The following is a 9,717-nucleotide window of genomic DNA, read 5'->3' as shown; positions in this document are numbered from 1 at the left end:
AGGATCTTTACTCCAAGCTGCAAAGCTTGATCTCTTTGAGACCAAGCTCTGATACCAATTGATGGTTTCAGTGGCTAAGAGAAGGGGGGGTTGAATCTTAGCCCCCTTTTTTTGCTTGCTAACACTTGCTGGATTCAGAGGAGACTTTTATGTTTTTAGCTCGTCCCTAGCCACGAGACATTTTCATTTTATCTCGTCACTTGGCACGAGACATTTTTGTTTTTGCTCCTGTGTAGTAGAAAACAGAAATGGAGTAGGAGAGGAAGAAAATTACACCAAGATATATCCTGGTTCGGCTGCTAAGTGCAGTGCAGCCTACATCCAGTCTCCATCACAACAATGATGGAATTTCACTATAATCAAACAGATTACAATTTGTAAAGTGCTAACCCAACTTACAAGGGGATTCCCACAGAATCATGAAACACAACATAGATGATCAAAGGAACTCTAAGACATCTATGGCTTTTTCTTTTAATTTTGCACTCTCTGCCTTTTTCCGCTCTATGGCTTTTTCATTACAAACCTCACTGTTTGCCTTTTACCATGAGACTCAAGACATGACAAAATTAAACAGAAAAATACAAAACTGAATACATTGAAGGAGAAGAGAAAACTGTTAGCTCAGGTAGCTCTGAGAACTCTGTGCCTTGCACTCTCAAATTTTCTCCTTGCTTCAAACAATGGCTGTCCACCCTTAATATAGAAGAGGGGAGCCTCCACTTATTGAAGCCAAAACTGAACCAACTTCTTCCTCCTTCAATAAAACCGGTTCGGCCACACAGAGAGAAAAGAGATAACTATGCATTAACCAACATGCAATTACCTCTAGTCCTTTCTTGATCATCACCCTTCATCAATCCGAGCTCTCCATCCTTGGCTTGCTCTCCAAGATGGAATTCTGGCCCTTGATGCTTCATGATGATGATGACTTCATCTGCTTTAATCTCTGCCTTCAACCATCACTTCGCCACTCTAGCTACTCCCTATGGTGGTTGAGCAGAATCAAAGACAAGTCATGCTTCAAGAATCTCCCTTGCTGGCCGAGATCTTCTTCTTCCTTTTTGAGCATGCAAAGCTCAAGATAACCTCACCAAATCTGACCACATTTGGTAAGTATCTTAGCCACAGCTCATTTTTATTTTAGTATGTTTTCTTGCCATCATTGTGATGGTCTTGATGCATGCAACTTCTTCTTTTCGGTGATTGTAGCTTGGTGTAGCTTCCATGGTTCTCTGGTTAAGGACCGAAGAAAGAAGAGAAGCAAATAGAAAGAAAGAAGAAAGAGAAAAGCAAAACTATGAGAGTTATGAAAGATAAATTAATTAGGTGCATTTCTCCAAGCTTGTGTAGTAGCGTGTAAGCTACTATTGATTGCCATCAAATCAATCTCCTCTCTCTTTCTTATGTTTCCAATGTATTAATTAAATTTGAAATCCTTCAAAATAATGAAGTGGAATCCGTTGGAAGCATTTAGGCATTTCATTTGCTTCATGGATTCGAATAAGGCATGGAAACATTCATCAACATTGGGCTTGGTAGCAACAATATTTGATCTTGGCCCATTAATAACATTTGCTTTCCTGATAAAATTTGGAACATGCATAAAGCAAGTGGAAAGCATGTAACCCACTTGGGCTTAGAGCAGAAAATTATTTGGGCCCAAGTAACATTAAAACAGCCACATTTATTTTTGTTATTAAAACCAAGGCTGAGTGTAAATTGGGCTTAGCACAATACATTTGTTTCCGGCCCATGATTAAACCTGCAGCAAAATTATAATCATCAATGTATTGAATAAAAATTCAGATCAAATAATTTTGCAATTAATTAATTTTAATAATGTTTAGTCATCACACATATTAATTTAGAGTTTTCCAAACTCATCAGAATTATTTAAGATGGACAAGTAAGAGTGATTTTTTTATTAGAAATATGAACTTAGAATTTTTTTTGTTTTTTTGTTTTTGTTTTCTTAAAATTTTTATACTTTTTTTTTTCGATGAGTCATCTATTTAATTCTTGGTATCCAACCTCTAATTGAACAATTTTATGATGCTCAAATAAATTTTCAATAAATGGGATAATTTAAGTATATAATTTTGTTGAAATTCAAACTAATTCAAGACATATATTATCATTGATTAAAAAAATAAATTAAAATCACAATTTACTATTTCTATATTCCTTAAAAATATTATTGACTTCTTTACAAGCATTCTTTCTTCGTTATTAATTGATCATGTTAAAAATGCTTCAATTTAATATAAGAGGAGTGCTAAGGGCAGGGAGATTTTGTGAGTTGTAGCCATCAAATAGCTATCAATAGTATATTTAATAGTGTGAAATTTCATCTAATAGTGGAGAATCACTTATTTTTTTTTTACTGGCTAAATGCTGGCCCAATTTTAATAAATTTGCTGGCCCTAGACTTTCCCTTAATATAATTTATCATTTGATTGAAAAGAAATTTTATTTTATCTAAATTAACTTTGTTTGATTGATTAATTTACCATATGCTTTCGAATAATAATTGATTGATTGATTACTTTTAAGGGAGATAATAATGCTACTCCCAGAAAAACAATAAAAATGTTTTTAAAACTTCTAATAAATTTTAAGAACAGAAATTATACTTTACACTAACTATAATTTGCGCTACTAAAGAGCATGATTTATAATACCAAAAAAAAAAAAGCATTATTTATGGACGCATGACGCATGGACTTATGTTGGATTCTGAGAGTTCAGAAGCCTGGACTGACACACAGCACCATTTCGGTTGTATTAGTTTTTGTCTTTGGCCCTTAAATGTAGAGAGACATGAGCAGTGAAGAATTTTGTTAACAGGCCCATGTTTTAATGAATTTAGCGCCAACCAGTTTTAGAATAATTCTCCACGTACAAGTGTCAATACAAGTCATACAAGTCATTTATATTTACGTTGTTTTACGTTTTTTTGTGCCTTTTTTTTTTTTCTTCTTTCTCCGTGCTTCCTCTTCCTCTTCCTCTTCTTCTTTTTCTTCTTCGTAATTTTTCTCTCTCGTTATCATCGTTATCGTCGTTATCAACACCACCTCTTCCTCCCTCTTTTTTTATTGAATTTATTCTCTTCTTTTCATTTTCTCTTTCTCCTTCATCAAAATCACCAGAAAAAACGAAGAAACATTATTCAAGATATTGTTTTACTGTTCTTCTAGATTTTTTTTAGATTGTCTCTGTCATGTGCCTAATCCTTACCCAGTAAAACATTAAAAGATTTCAAAAAGAAATATACTGTCTCCCCCTATATTGGGTGTATTTCTTAAATCCTTTAGGTGTATTTCTGTAACTGTTTGGGTGTATTTCTGTAATCCTTTGAATGTATTTCTGTAATCATTTTGGTGTATTTTTGTAATCGTTCGGGTGTATTTCTGAAGTTCCATCATCTTCAAAACAATTTCAAAACTTGATTTCAGAAACCATGAAAATAAAAAAAATCAGAAGGAGATCGAAGTCAAAGAGAGAATGTTTTTCCATACAAATCATACAAGTCATTTATATTCACGCCGTTTTCACGTTTTTTTTTTTTGTGCTTCTTCTTCGTACAAAAGGAAACGAAGATGAAACACGCAAAGATGGTTCAGTAACGCGTGTATTAGACCCAATTTGTAAGACTTGTAAACAAAAATAACTTATACGTGTAGCGCTCCTCCCAGTTTTATTATTCCAAGAAGGGGAAAAAATAACAAAATATGTTGACGGGGATATTTATCAGTCTATCTTACCAAATTTGCTAAGAATAGTTTTTTTAGAAGAAATAACTTTTATTCACAGAAATTATCAACCGATATTTATAGATAAAAGCAAAAATATTAGTTTTATAATTAAAAAAATATTACTCCTATGTTAAATTATAAATTGAGAAGAGACACAATATTTGATTATAAAAAATCTTAATAAACAAAAACAGATTTAGATTTTGTTCCTCTCTGAATCTATATAAATTTTTTGGTGTCTAGATAAGAAAAGAAACAAAGCAATCTGAATCTATATAAATGAATCGTAACATAATAGAATATATTTTAATTTCTTCTCCTCTTAGGAGTATATTCGAATACTTCTCTGATTTATAAAAATTATTATGAACAAAAAACTTTTTTCTTGATATCTTTATTTTAAAATTAAAAAATATGTATAACCAAATTCAAAACACTCATAAAAAAAAATTATAACACCATGAAAGAGAATTATTATACCGTAAAGGAGGAGAAACAACTGCTGGAGAGTTATTTAAATTTAACTCTAAAAAAAAAAACTGAAAGAAAAAAGAGAAATACAAAACCATATATAGAATCAAAAGAGGGAGAAGAAGACATAGAAGAAAAAAGAAAAGAAAAGAAAAAGAGGGAGAAATGGAGAGACAGTATCTTAGGCTGTGTTTGTTTCTGAGAATAAAATAAGATAAGACACTAAAAACAGGATATGACAAGATACTGATGGATAGCAACACAAAATTTTGTGTTCTTATATTCTGTTTGGTTTTAAACTAGAACAAACTATGAAAATCCAATTTATTCTCTCTTTTTTTTCATTAAAAAAATTTGAGATGAAAAATATAATAATAAAAAATATAATTATGAAAAATTAACAAAAATAATAAAAAAAATAAAAAATAAGTTGTATCCTTTGTTAGTATCTCTGTGTCATTCCTGTCAGGATGGACACAAAATACATCTGTCCATGTCTCCTCTATCAAACATGATTTTGTGTCTCTGTGTCCCTGTCCGAGTGTCTTGTCTCTATAAACAAACGCAGTCCTAATTCCTAAATCTAAACAGAGATGGAAAATCTGAAAAACCTGAAGAACGAAGATAAGAGAGGAGGAGAGAAAAGGTAGGAAAGGAGAGAAAAAGAAAAGAGGAAGAGAGATTTTTTATGTTAAAGATTATTTTTGTGAAATTATTGTTAAATTGATTTTAATTTGTTTAAAAAATTAGCCACCAAAGATATATTTGATACAAGTCGAAAAATTTTGGGACAAAATTAAAACAAAATAAAATTTAGAAGTATTTTTAAAATTTTTAACAAACTAAAAAAATACTTTATCCTATTATATAAATACATAATTACCATTTTTTATATTTATAAAACATTTTTTAATTATACTTATATACATGTATAATACTTCATTCACGATTATATTTTTTTGATAATATTATTTCTTTACTAACAAGGTTGATTTTCTGTAAGAGACAAATGTTGTATTTCGATCTTCAACAAGATAATTCTAATTTCTATATCTAAATGTTGATTAAATATTCATTTTGAAATCCAAGTGTTAATTGACAAATTTGTCGATCAAATGATAAAGTTCGCACGGAGAAAGTACATGCATTGATGCATATTAGATATTAATTTGACATTGCAAAATGCAAATCAAGGCTTCAGAACAAAAATCAAACATCAAATAATTAAGATGTCGGTTTTGGACAGATCGATATATAATAGACTGATGATGTTTCTTAGAACCACACATTTTAATATTTTAATTTGTTACTGAATACAGCACTTTACTCGCACAAATATAATAATAAATTTGATGCACACATATATCTTTGATACTCATCATCCCCCATTGCTAATTACTGGAATTTGATTCAGTCAATGATTTGATTCTTGGTAATTCTTTTTCCATTTTAAAATAAGGGTTAAGTACTGAAATCGTCTCTAAGGTCTGGGATGAAAATCAAAATCGTTCTCGACCTTTTTTTGTTATTAAATTCATCCTCAACGTTACAAAACGTTATAAAATCGTCCTTTTTACCAATTTTATTTTTTTATTACCAAATTATCCTTTATTAAAAAATTATAAAATAAAATAAAAAAAAAAGAAAAGAAAGGCTGAGGGAGAAAGAGGATCGAGGGAAGGGGGAGGGGGCGAGAAAGAGAGGAGGTGGGGGAAAAAGAGAATCCGGGGGAGAGGGGAGGGAGGGCCTCAAGCTCTGCCGCTGTCCGCGAGTTGTCGTTGCTCGGTGGCATCAGATCCGCGAATTTGTTTTCTTCTCCTGCTTTCTTGCTTTCTTGTTTTTTTGCTTTCTGTTTCTGCTTTTTGGTTTGGTGTTGTTTTGTGTTGTTGCTGTTGTTTGGGGTTCTTGGTGTTGGTGTTAGTTGGTGGTGTTTGTAGTGTTTGTGGTGGTGGTGGTGGTGGTGTTGATGGTATTATGTTGTTGCTGTTGCTTGATGTTCTTGGTGATGGTGGTGGTGGTGGTGGTGGTGGTAGTGGCAGTGGAGGTGGTGGGGTGAGAAAGGTGAAGAGAAGAATGATGATGATGAGAGTATTTTGGTCCAAAAATTTGGGAAATGATGATTTTAAAGCATTTTTAAACGTTGATGATGATTTTAATAACGAAAAAAGGTCGGGAACGAATTTGATTTTTGCCCCTTACCTTAAAGACGATTTCAGTACTTAACCCTTAAAATAACTATAGAAGCACCATTTATTTTAAAATAGAAAAGTATTATTTACAGAAGTAGTCTCATAGCAAGAGATTTACTTTAGAAAAGCTTATCTCGAATAATTTAATCACTTATATTATTTCAAGGCAGATACTTACAAGTTAAGTTTTTAAACTCCTATTATTTTTAAAAAAAATAAAAAATAAAATTATTACTTATAAAAATAAGTAGAAACTTATTCCGAAAATAAAAATTAGAAATATTAGCATGATTTAAAAACCCTAGGTACTTGCCTTTTTAGTGAAAATTCTTTCATAAATTTTGTTTAAGAGAAGTCAAGTATGTATAATTTATACTCACTTATATTTAAATTAATTATAATTTTATTATTCATAATTTATTAATATAAATATTATTAAATATATAAATAAAAAATATCAAATATTTTTATTAATTATAATATAATTATTTTTTATGATTATATGATATTTATTAATATTATTTTTTAATAAATGAGTATATAATAATATAATAAATATAAATTAATTAGTTAGTTATTAAAATAAAAAATAGTTACTTTAATATAAAAAATAAAATTAAAAATTTTTTATTATAAAATTTTATATACCTATTTAATAATAACTATATTATAAATTGTTGATTATAATTTATTGAAACTTGATTGTTTTTAAAATATTAGTAAAAATATGTATTTTAAATTTTAATTTTAAATTTTTGATTATTTTTATTTTTTATTTACGTGGAATCGATTTTACTGATTCGACCAGTAACTTATTAATAACAAGTGTAATAGCCCGTGCCATGCACGTGATAAGATTGAAATTATAATTTTAAATTCTTTTATTAAGATTAATTTGAATTATAATAATTTGATTAATAAAAATGTAACATATTATGTATTGTTTATTTTTTCTTAATCTACTATTAAATGTATTAACTCTAAAATAGTTATTAATTAGTTTTAGTAATTTACTTTTTACAATAAATCAAACATATATACTCAATGTGATCATAAATAATCTAGTAATACTTAGACCCACCAACAATTTTTTATATGTTGTTTTACTGTCAATTAAGAACATATCAAAATCAGCTCAATAATAAATTATTAGAGAATTCTAATACGCAAAATTCTCTAATAAACAATAAATAATTTAAACCCACTAAAAAATAACTCAACACTTTTCTTTGATACCTGCAAAACATATACCTGAAATAATATTATATCAATGTTAGTATACAGTTTTACAATCATCGATCGTATTTACTATACGTGGCTCCTTCTTAAAAGTTATTTTACATATGTGTGCAGTCGAAAGATAAATTACTGGACTTTATTTTATTTTTCTGAATTACTATAATTATGCATTATTCATTAAATGCTACTTGTAATATAATTATAATATTGTAATATAATTATAATAAAGATATTTTTTAAAATAAATTTAGAAGAGAGAATAGTGCTTTCATTTTGGAGGAAAAATAAATTCATGAGGAATTGACACTTCACTTTTATTAATTGATAATGTATTAAATATTGATTTTATATAATTATAATAAAGATATTTTTCTAAATTAGTATAATCATGCATTATTCGTTAAATATTAATTGTAATATAATTATAATAAAGATATTTTTCTAAAATAAATTTAGAAGAGAAAATAGTGATTTCATTTTAGAGAAAAAATGAATTCATGAGAAATTGACACCTCACTTTTATTAGTTGGAGGAAAAATCCAATTTTAGTATATTTCTCGTTATTATATATTTTTCTCTGATCATATATCAACTGTTTTCTTTCCTTCGTTTCAGCATTTGGAATCTGGGTTTAACTTGTTATAGTTCTCACTTCTCAGTCATTCTATTAGATATAGTTAATAACTATTGAAATTCTTTGATTAACATAGGAGAAAAATATATTATTATATGATAGAATTAATATGAGTATATTTTGTTATTAAATACACAAAGTTAATGTAAAATAAAATTACACATAAAAAAGCAAAGAAAATAAAATTAAAATAGCAAAAACGATAAAAAGATTATTTTTACAATTTTGTTTTGTCATTTTTATGTATAGAAGATTAGACAATAATAAACTTTTGACTAAATTAATTTTGTATTTGTTGTATTCAAATTAAATAAGTAATAAGTTATATTATTTTAATTTATTCCTTAAATTTATATATCATAAAAATCAAATCAATATACATAATTTTAAATTGTGTGATACTTAAATATCTAATCAAATCAATTAGTTGATATAATTAATGCATCATAATGAATTGTATTTAATGAGTTAAACAAAATAAATTAAGAAACACTCTCAGAAACATGCTACGTTGACTCTATCATTAAATTTAAAAATTCGATTTTATATAATAGAATCGATAATATAATAGACGGCGAGAAAGAGAAAGATAAACATTTTAGATCTTAGGTTGTTTTATTTGGATGTTGTAATGTGGGTATCACGTTATTTTACTTATTCTACCTTATGGACCTTTTTGCAACTTTATTTCAGTATCAATAGCATTTCACTACCTTTTAGTAATAAATTAAAATCTAAAATAAAATTGAAAAAAAAAGTAAAGAATATAAAATTATTGATTGAAATTTTATTTTATTTTTTGTTATTATAACAGGTATTTTTATTTAATATACCAACACCGTACAAAATTAATCATAAAAAAAGTATAAAATATAAATAAATATACTGAATTAAGAGATAAAATTATATTTGTTATCTCATTTTTACTTTTAGCAGCACAATAGAATATCATGTACTCAACATAATTTAAAATGCAAATTATAATTAATTATACTTTTTATTTTAAAATATTTAAAATTAATCTTAATATAAATAAAAATAATTTAATATATTAAATAAATCAATAGAATAATATAAGTTAACTATTTTTTTAATTAATTTTGTTGTTTTTTTCTGACTACCTTTAAAATTACGACTTTTTTTTTAAGTTTGACCGTGAAATAAAATTAGAGTTGTTGGTCTATACCATTAAAAAAAATAATACTATGCAATTATATTTGTACATATAACATGTTCCTAAATTTTTATATGCTAAACTTAAGATTTTGTATTTTTTTATTTATGCCATAAATAAGTATTATTTACAATGATTCGTATTGATTCAAAAGCTTAAAAATTTTTGTACGTATTAATTTTATATTTAATATTAAAATATGAAAATTTACTACGTTATTTTACTATTAATGTATGTAGTATTACATTATAA

This window comes from Arachis ipaensis, chromosome B2 (assembly GCF_059453495.1).
Source record: "Arachis ipaensis isolate K30076 ecotype BB chromosome B2, ASM5945349v1, whole genome shotgun sequence".
In the NCBI taxonomy this organism is placed as follows: domain Eukaryota; kingdom Viridiplantae; phylum Streptophyta; class Magnoliopsida; order Fabales; family Fabaceae; genus Arachis; species Arachis ipaensis.
This window is presented reverse-complemented; position numbering follows the sequence as displayed.